The sequence below is a fragment of the Pelodiscus sinensis genome, chromosome 17 (genome assembly GCF_049634645.1).
Source record: "Pelodiscus sinensis isolate JC-2024 chromosome 17, ASM4963464v1, whole genome shotgun sequence".
Lineage (NCBI taxonomy): Eukaryota > Metazoa > Chordata > Testudines > Trionychidae > Pelodiscus > Pelodiscus sinensis.
This window is the reverse complement of record NC_134727.1, coordinates 33945311-33956118: the sequence shown is the minus strand read 5'-3', so window position 1 is coordinate 33956118 and position 10808 is coordinate 33945311. Positions and strand designations below refer to the sequence as shown.

Here is a 10808-nt window from a genome sequence, read left to right as displayed (position 1 = left end):
ACAGCAAAGCCTTTTCACTGTGTGCGCTGGTTGCCCTTGAGGACACCACCGCTCTTCTGCCATGGAGCTGGACTTGCTGCCAAGCAGTCTCCAGCTCCTGGACCTCACAATGCATCTCCTGGTGCAATTTTTGCAGGCTGCCCACATGGTACTGCAGAACCAGGACCCGTAGCTCCCTGCAGGGCACTTCCTCATCTCTTTCCACATGCTGCTCATGCAGCACAGCCCCTCCTGTCCTCCCCTGAGCACCGTGCAATGCCACTTCTGGCAACAGGACACCAGTTCCGACTGGTGGGATGCCCAGCAGTGGCTCCAGAATTTCCGCAAGCGGAAAGACACCTTCCTGAAGCTGTGTGAATGGCTTGCCTCTGTCCTCAGGTGATGGGACACCCACATGCCACCCACCATCACCCTCCAGAAGCAGGTCGCCATCGCTCTGTGGAAACTCGCCATGCCGGACAGCTACTACTCTGTTGGGAGCCAGTTCGGTGTGGGGAGATCGACTGTTGGGGTTGTGGTCATGCAGGTATGGCACTCTGTTATTGGGAGGGAGGTGAACTGCTGGAATGGGGTTCCCTAGGGAAGGGCAGGGGTGGAAGCTCCATCCATGGGAGGTTTTCTAGTCCCACCTTCACAAAGCCCTGCCAAGAGATGGGGTAAGTAGGGGTTGGTCCTTGTGAATGTCCCTTCCACTTCTTCCCTTCCTGGCAGGCTCTCCTAGCAAGGGCTTGGTGCCCTCTGCCTCACTGCACTTGCCCAGGAATGCGTGCTGCTCCGAGAGACTGGGCATGCCCATGTGCCATGCACAGCACTGCTGTGTGTGTCCCTGACACCCTCCTCCTCAGTGGTGTCTTGTGGTGGGAGGGTGTCCCACCACGGAGTTGGGAGTAAAGCAGGCCTCTCCAGACACCCTGTGAGCAGGATCATAACAGTTCTCTGAGTCAGCCTCATTGGAGCTCTGTGCTCTGGACTGGTGCTGCTCTGGACTGGTGCTCCATGTGCACCCACGTGCACAGGCTGCTGCGTGATCCCCTGGCTGAGAGAGCTGGGTGAGGAGCATGCAGCCCCTTGCTGCCCACTGCCTCCCCCCATGTGTGCCTAGGAAAAGTAATGGAGCTCACCTCATGTGCCTTCCCTGGCTTCGACCGATCCATGGGCAACATCCTGAGAGGGTGGTACCAGCTCCAGGGACTGGCTGAGCTCCTGGCTGGCAGGCATTGTGGCTTCACTGCTTGTTCCTCCTCCTCCTTGGCCACAGGCCTGCCTTCTGGGAGGGCCATGATGGGCGTCTCCAGCCCAGATTCCACAACAAGGGAGGGGGAAGGGACTGGCCTCCCCACCCAGGATGTGGTGGAGCTGGTCAAAGTAGGGGTAGGTCTGGGGTTCTGTCCATGAGCAGGATCTGCACTCCCTGGCCTTAGTCTAGGCCTGCCTGAGCTCCTTGACTTTCACGTGTGCATGTGCCCCCTCTGACCCAGGCTGTCGGCCATCTGGCCATAGATCTCAGTGTTCCTGTGCCTGGTGCGGCGATCCTAGAGGTTAGCTTTGTCTCCCATTTCTGCACCAGTCCAGGATGGGGCCTGCCTCCTTTGCCCCCAGGCAGGAGCTTGGGGGCAGCCTGCAGCGGTGCTGGCAGCCATGGAGGGCTCAGGAGGCATGCTGGGATCTGCCATGGCGGGAGGGAAGGTAGAGCTGGGTGCTGCAGTGTGGCACGTAACTATCAGGGCCTGCCTTGTGCCACAAGCTCTTTCCCCTGTAGCTGCAGCTTTAAGGGCTACCGGGGAAGGGGAACTATAGAGTCCTGATGAATGCAGGCAGAGTGTCCACCAGGACACCTGTAGGAAGCCACTTATTTTGAAATAACCACAGCTGCTCTGTCTACACACAGCCTGTTTCAAAATAACTGTTTCGAAAGAGGCATTATTTGTAAAATGAGGGTTACAGAATTCGGAATAATGGGCTTGCTGCGTAGAGCTCACTTTATTTCAAAATAACACTGCTGGGTAGACATGGCTACTGAACAGCCTCTCTCCACCCTCTTTGGCACCCCCCCTTCAGGTAGTTGAAGGCTGATATCAAACCCCCCCCCCTTATCTCTTCTGTAGACTCAATCCCAGTTCCCTCAGCCTCTCCTCATAAGTTGTGTGCCCCAGGTCCCTAATAATTTTTGTAGACATCCACTAGACTCTCTTCAATTTGGGTACGTCTAAACTACATGGCTCCGTCGATGGAGCCATGTAGATTTTGTTTGTTCGGCAAACAGAAATGAAGCCGCGATTTAAATAATTGCGGCTTCATTTAAATTTAAATGGCTGCCCTGCTCTGCCGATCAGCTGTTTGTCGGCAGACTGGGGCAGTCTGGATGCTCCCCTGCCAACATGAAAGCCCTTTATTGACCTCCCCGGTAAACCTCATCCTACGAGGCATAACGGGGAGGTCGATAAAGGACTTTCAGGTCGGTGCGGGAGTGTCCAGACTAGTGCACTGAGCCGACAAACAGCTGATCAGCTGTTTGTTGGCTCAGCACAGCAGCCATTTAAATTTAAATGAAGCCGCGATTATTTAAATCGTGGCTTCATTTCCCTTTGCCGATCAGCCTAATCTACATGGCTCCATCAATGGAGCCATGTAGTTTAGACACACCCTTTGTGTACATCTTTTCTGTAGTGGAGGGCACAAAACTGGATGCAATACTTCAGATGTGGCCTCACCAGTGGCAAACAGAGGGGAATAATCACTTTCCTCGATCTGCTGGCAGTGCTCCTAATCAAGCCCAATATACCGTTAGCCTATTTGCAACAAGGGCACACTGCTGGCTCATATCTAGCTTCTCTATTGTAATTCCAGTGTCCCCTGCAGAAATGCTACTTAGTCAGTCCCTAGCCTATAGCAGTGCATGGGATTAATCTGTCCTTAGTGCAGGACTCTACGTCTTAATTTGTTGAACTTCATCAGATTTCTTTTAGCCCAATCGTCCAATTTGTCTAGGTTGCTCTGGGCCCTATTTTTTCCCTCCAACGTATCTAGCTCTCCCCCAGTTTAGTCATCTGTGAGCTTGTAGAGTGTGCAATCCATGTCGTCGTCCAGATTATTAATGAAGATGTTGAACAAAACCAGCCCCAGGATTGACCCCAGGTAGACTTTCAGGCTATGTCTACACTACAAGGTTTTTGCGCAAAAACCTGTGGCGCGTCCATACCTCAAATGAGCTCTTGTGCAGTTAAATGAGCAGTTAAACGGCAGAACAGATGGCTTTTTCCACCATAAGTAAACCTCCTTTTCTGAGGCATAACTGCTTTTAGTGCTACAGATGTTGTGCAAGAAGGCAAGTGTGGATGCTCCAGAGGGGTTTCTTGAGCAAGAAACCCCTATAGGAAAAAACTCAGGTGCTGTGAAAAAGCACATGGCAGATGTGCAAAAGGCTTCTTGCGCAAGAAACATGTAGTGTAGACCTAGCCTTAGTCGTTGATCACTACCCATTGAACCCAGACAATCCAGCCAGCTTTCTATCCACCTTATAGTCCATTCATGCAATCCATACTTCAACTTGCTGGCAAGAATACTGTGGGAAACCATATCAAAAGCTTTGGTAAAGTCAAGGTACATCATGTCCACCGCTTTCCCCATATCCATAGAGACAGGAGCTCTTTCAAGCTCTTTAATAACATTTAATTCCTTCTTTCCTATTGTATCCAAATACTGCAAATAATGCTATTTATTGTACTGCGATGCTGGCTCATTGGTTCTGAGCAATAACTTTCCCTTAGTTCTGTTATCCAAAGATTAATATTAGTGTGATTCATCTGATTTTTTTCAACCTATTTCAGTTTTATAGACCTTACGCAAATAGATTCTATTTGTTCATCTTTATTTTCCCCCTCGCAATCACCATTCCCTGATATTAAGTCTTCCAGTTGCCTGCATCCTTTATATCAGGGTGTGCTGTTGCTGAGCAACACAAGATTTGCTCTTTCAAATTATCCCAGGGTTTCTACAGCCAGCTTTCCGAGCTGTGCAGTGGGGAAGCAGTAATACTCCTTAATGCTCTGAAAATATGCCCAGGTTTAGTTCAAATTATTTATGAATGTTTCTAGTACTTGGGCCATAATATACAGACAATTGACAATATATCTGAAGTTATATGATATAGTTTCACTTCATTTTTAATTTACTCCTGCTGTGCAGATCGATCGATCCTATATTTTATTTTATATATATATATAATTAAAAGCATAAATATAGTTAGAAAAACATTTCTAAATTGAAAGATTTATAGCTAAAATCTTATTTAACTTTGCAGACAACCTAAAAAGCCTTTGTCCTGTTCTGCTTTCAAAATGCAATATATCACATTCCCCGCCCCTGGGGTTTTAAGTGAAACACCATATATTGTGAGAGTTGGCAAGACTATTATAGTCTAACCTGGCCTTAAAAACTGAAGGCCTATTATCTAACAATGTTTTAGGTGCCTTTTTCATCATTGCCCCTGTTCAGTCAGGATCAGTCTTGATTGCACCACCATTGACGTCAGTGGGTACGTCTAAACTACATGGCTTTGTCGACGGAGCCACATAGATTAGTTTACGCGAAAAAGGGAAATGAAGCAGCGATTTAAATAATCACCGCTTCATTTAAATCAAAATGGCCACCGCGCTGTGCCGATCAGCTGATTGTTGGCACAGTGCGGCAGTCTAGACGGGGATCTGCCGACCCCAGAACCCTTCGTCGGCAGATCCTGGAAGCCTCATTTCACGAAGCATAAAGGATCTACTGATGAAGGGCTCTGGGGTTGGCAGATCCCCGTCTAGGCTGCCACACTGTGCCGACAATCAGCTGATCGGCACAGCACGGTGGCCATTTTGATTTAAATGAAGTGGCAATTATTTAAATCACCGCTTCATTTCCCTTTGCCGTCCTGCCTAATCTACATGGCTCCGTTGACAGAGCCATGTAGTCTAGACACACCCAGTGTGTTGGCACAGGGGTAAATGACATCATTTTGCCAATATTGCTGTTTGCCAGTCGCTTGGTCATTGTATCTACACTGCTAGGGGGCCCTCAGAGCACCAAACCACTTTGATAGTCCATTTTGTCAAGATTTTTAGGGTTCAATTGCCTAATACACCTGTACAATGGGAATAAAAATGCTATATTTAAGGCAGCTCCTTATGTGCCACCATGGACTATCCATAGAACAGGATTGAAAATGGGAGGGAAAAGCAGCTGTGAAGGAGTGGGCACGAGTGATGTGCAAGGACAGCCTTGGCTCTGCCCAGGCTTACCAACCGGCAGAACCAAAGTGGGCAGCTTCCTGGGTAATTCAAAAGGGTCAGGGGTTACTGGCTGCTACTGCCACCACTGTGGAAGCAACAGTGGCCAGAGCCCTGGATCCTTTACATCACTGCTGGAGCCCCATGCAGCATTTTCTGGAACCCTTGGTGATGCTGAGAGGCCGGCAGAAGGGAGGCTAGTCTCAGCCCTGCCCTTTCCGCCCAAGACCCAGCCCCTTCCAGGAGTGCAGAGTTGCACCCCCGCCACCATTGGTTCAGCAATTCTGTTAGCCCCCAGGCTTTGCCACCCCTTCTAATGTGCTGGGCAATGCAGCTGCCATGGAGGAGGAAATGAGGTAGGCTGGGTAAAATACTGGTTCAGCTTTCTCCCCACACTAGGACAAGGGATAAGTAGTAAAGGTACTGTCCTTGTAAGTCACAATTTGATCCTTGTCTTTGGGCAGTGCAACTATAAACTCAGGATTTATGTACCTGCATGACCCATCCAGCCCTGGAAGTCTTTACCCTCTGCGAGGTTATTAACTTGATCTTTTCTATCATTCATGTTTATTATGAAACAAGCTGTATTAAACACAACATAGGTTGATCCTGGATTGGTTCGTCCCTGCCTCCCCCAAACTCCTAGAAGTCGACGGGGAGTTTTGGTGTACAAGGAGTGTAGGGTTATGCTCTTTGTGGATAAATAATGTTCTCTGGATTCCAACTTTCAGAATCCATATGGTGGGGGAGGATGGAAAACTCGCCTCAGCTACAGCTTTTGCCCTTTCCCCTCTTTTCTCCTGTGCAGATTAATGCAGAAATGTAAATATTTAGAGTGGCAATGGGAGCAGATCAGCACCACATCTGCTAACTTGTAAGAAACACATCTCCAGAAGGCCTAAGGAGTTTGGCAGTGGATATGAAGGGACTAGTGTGCTCTGTTGTAGAGCAGGGTTTTCAAACTTTTTCCTCATGATCCATTTGAAGAAAATCATTGATGCCCAGGACCCAACATAATTTGACTGGAGTGTGGGCTCCAGAGTGGTAATGAGGATGAGAACTTTGGGATGAAGGAGGGGGCTCTGGCTTTAGAGGGGTCAGGGCTGGGACAGGAGGAGCTTCCCTTGAGTGGCTCCCCATCAGAGGTGCAGTGGGAGTGCTAAGGGATAAGGCAGACTTCCTGCCTCTCCTGGCATCACAGACTATGCTGCACACCCGAAGCAGCCAGTAGCAGCAGGTTCCTAGCCAATGGGAATTCTGGTACTTGGGGCAGAGGCAGTGCACAGAGCTCTGTGTGCTCTCCCCACCACACCTAAGAGCCTGGCCTGCTGCCGGCTGCTTCTGGGGTACAGCTCAGTCAGCAGTGCCAGGACTGGCAGGTAGCTGCCTTAGCACCCTACTGGTCACCTGACACCCCCCCCCTGCAGCAACAAGACCTAGGAACTGACATTCCACTACCCAGTACTGCAATCTATAGTTTGAAAACTACTGCTGTAGAGGGCTCTGATAATGTAGGTGCGGGGTAAGTAAGAAGTTTAGGCTCTAATAATAATTAAAAAAAAAAAAAAGGCACATGCCTAAAGTTCAGCGCATGCTGCATTGCTTGTCTGAATCAGGGCCTGAGGCTGCAAAAGTTTGATTTATAAAATTGGCTGTTGAGGTGTTTCCTACACTGCTTTAAAGAAAAGCAAATCAGGAAAAATGAATAAAACCAAACAAGGTCAAAATGGTAAATGAAAATAGTCTGCAGCTGGTGCCTAGAAACTGCCAGAAATATTAAAAAAAGAAGACACTTCCATTTTTCATTACCTTCTGAGCAATGTTTGTTTGTAAGGTCTGGTTCTTGTACATTGATTTGAGCGGGATACTGTAGAACTAGGCGTGTTTTTCTGAATGTTGTTAAAATTGCTCACATTTGCATCTGTACTCTAGGGAGAGAGGACAATGGGAGGATTCATTTCTTGGTGATTATGCTCACTTGCAGTTTTGAGAACTTTGAATACTTCCTGTGTTTGATTTGGATTGTTGGTTTATTTTTGTTCTCTTCCAGGCCAAAAGCACAATGGGGAAATACTTGGGGAAATATCTGATCTTGGAGATCTTATTTAATACATTAAAGAACGAAACACAAGTACTTACATAAGAGTGATTAAGTGGGCATTGGAGCCAGCCATCTTTACATCTAGGAATGTAAAGGGTTAATCGGATAGATATCATCCTTATCACTCTTCAAACTACTTGCCACCTTTTCATTCCTGTACTTCTTGATGAATGTGACCTTTACTTCGGCCAGAAGAATAGTCAGATGGGGCACTCATGGCTGATCTCCCATACACATCATTTTCCAGGACAAAGTCACCTTACGTCCACATCCAAAATTATTTTATTACCAAAAATAACTACTGCATTTCACTTGAATTAACTTGTTCACCTCCTGACATTTTATCCTAAGCCACGCAGTAACCCAACAGAGGCTTCCCTACACACTCAAGATGTGAGAAGCACTCTAGCATTCTACCTCAAAAGAACAAAACCTTTCCAGAAATCCCCTAGGGTTTGTCTAGATTACATGCCTCTGCTGACAGAGGCACGTAAAATAGGCTACCTGACATAGTCAATGAAGCTGGGATTTAAATATCCCCGGCTTCATCAAAATAAAAACGGCCGCCGCGCAGTGCCAGCACAGCTGATTGTCGGCACAGTGCACGAGTCAAGACGTGGAACAGTCAACAAGGGAAGCCTTTGTCGGCTGCTCCTGTAAACCTCACTTCATGAGGCGTAAGGGAGCGGTTGACAGTCTTTCCTTGTCGATGATCAGCTGAGCTGGCACAGCACGGTGGCCATTTTTCTTTAATGAAGCCAGGGATATTTAAATCCCTGCTTCATTGACTATGTCGGGTAGCCTATTTTACATGCCTCTGTCGGCAGAGGCATGTAATCTAGATGTACCCCTAGATTTTACCTCTACGGCCGAGCGTTAGAAGGGGGATGCTATTCACTCAGACTCAAAATCTGCCGTCTCCCAGCTCTAGCAAGGAATTGCTCTTGCTCTGGCCCTGCAGCTGTTCTTATAGTGCCCTGCTGGATCCTGATTGGCTGCTTCCCATACAGCCACTCCAAGTAGCTTGGAGTCCCTCTCTACTTGCCCTTGTGGGGTGTGGCAAGACCATAAGTTCTCTAGCAGAAGGCTTAGTGTACCTCATCACAGTTCCTTAATGATGTTCTGTTACTAGAAATCTGTAAGGTGGCCACTTGGGCCTCTGTCAACATATTCATGACCTGTTATGTAATTAAATAGGATTGCAGAACTGATGCTGTAGTGGCCTTCCAGTACTTACTGTAATGACTGAAATTAATCCAAAGTCCCCCCCGGCTCTCAGAGGGGCACTGCCCTACAATCACCTGAAGTGGAACACCCACAGGAGCTGTCCATAGGATAGTTAGGGCAGCCATCCTAGGCCACACGCTTTGGAGCATTGGCCACTGTTGGATGGATGGACCTTTGGTTTGACTGGGCTGGATGGACCTTTGGTTTGACTCACTATGGCCTTTCTTGTGTTCTTTTCTATTGTTCAGAACATCAATTGAGTTTGCTGGTGACGGTTTGAGTCCAAATGACCACCTACAATCCCTGATTCACTTAATTGGGAGAGAGGCGTGTGCACTGCAGCCAGGCCTGGTGTTGTCTCGAAGTCCATTATCTAGGACATAAACACAATAGGGTAAATGTCATTGCTTGAAGAGCTGAATAAAGTTCTAACCTAACAATATCAGTGTATTTTCTTCTTTGCTTTTGGCCTTTTGTCACTTACTTAGGTCATTTGGCCTTCAACTTGTGCCCCTTTTCTGGGAAAGCTGCCAGGAATTTTCATACAGAGAAAGCACAGAATTAATTAAGCACTAATGGCTGACAGGAGGGCGTTTCCTGGCATTTAATGACCAAGTGCAAGAGTTGAGAGCTGGAGACTTCTCTGCACCCAGTTGATCATTACCTGCCAAGAAATACCTGACACAAAGGACATTATTGATGCTGTAAACCTGGTGGAAGGCTTTTTCTTTGGGAGTAAGTGGGGAAAAAGACTTATTAGGCTGTTTAGGAGGAGAAATCATACTATGAAGCATGAGTGTATAAACACACACTAACAGGTTCATTAAATTAATGAAGAAGAGCTCTGCTTTCACTTAGCAGGCTTAGAAGTCTCTGGGCAGAAACTTCTCAATTGTGCAGCACTCTGGGATTCTAGATATGTGGGAAATGGAGTGATGACATGCTTTCTCTTAATCAAGTTCATGCCCATTATAGTCAGTGATTTTAATTTAGTATTGTTACATTATGATTAATTAATGCTATATTTTATATGCTTATTGTATGTTAATCATAATTGATTTGTAGGATTATAAAAGCATAAGTGATTAATATTTAGAGGAGCTAGGCATTAGACAAGCTGAAATTCAATAAGGCTGTAGGTCAGGGTGGGCAAGATACCACCTATAGGCTGGATTCAGCTTGCCAAGCCTCTGAATCCAGTCCATGGCCCATCCCGCTGGGACCCTCAGACACGGACCAGCCCCAAGCTCAAAGGGATGAAGGCTGGATTCACAGGCTGCACCCACCCCTAGCATAATCTCTCAGTTCCCATTGGCTGAAACACCCCAATTCCCTGCCCCAGGTCACCACCCAAACCCTCTGCACATACACCCCCCCCCCCCCACCATCCGCCGCAAGTCACAACTTCCTTATAGACCTGGCATCCACTCTTACCCCCTCCTCCAAGCCAGAATTCACTCCTCCAAGCCAGAATTAACATAACCCATATTATCTCCCAGACCCTGCACCCCAATCTTCAGCCTCACATCACAGCTCCCTCCTTTACCCATTCTCCCTCTCAGACTCCACACCTTCTCCTGCCCCCCAATCTTATGCCCTGATCTTCCTTTTGCACCCTACCTTTGTCCCAGACCCATAGAAAAATGTAGCCCTTGACCACTTACCAAAATCTTGGAGTGGCCCCCTATCAAAAATTATTTCCCATCTCTTCTACAGGTTGAGCAAGACCTTAGCTTAGCTATTTTAGGCCTTAGATACAAGAAATGAGGATATAATTCAATGACCGAGAAATAACCTAGAAATTGTGGGAAGGAAAAAAAACTGGTAATACTGCGAAAGTATAGTTGCGAAGGTTAAATTTAAATAATAAAATGCTGTATCAACAAATATTGCCTTTAACAGGTGCCTTGACCACTAGACAAAGGTGCTATATCAATCTACACATCCAATAGAATTCAGGGTCCCTTGTGTTTCCAGGGCACACAGACCAGTCAGAAAGAGAGGGATGATGCCTTCATGTACCTGTGAAGTATGTAGGTATAGACAGAATCTCATAAAAATGGGATGCCCAGAATGGAAAACTTGAGTTTTTTATGAGAAACACAAGCAGGAATCACTCTTGTATTGACAATCACTCTGTGTGATATGTCTGTAGTTATAGTTAATGCATGGTAAATATCTTTCTTTGAAATCATATATGCTGTGACTTT

At 47.0% G+C, this 10808-nt stretch overlaps 1 long non-coding RNA gene across 1 annotated transcript in view; it reads left to right on the top strand.

The window, feature by feature from the left end:
* Positions 1 to 10808, top strand: part of LOC112543882 (uncharacterized) — a 149172-nt gene that overhangs the window by 100477 nt on the left and 37887 nt on the right. The gene's annotated exons all lie outside the window — the stretch shown is intronic.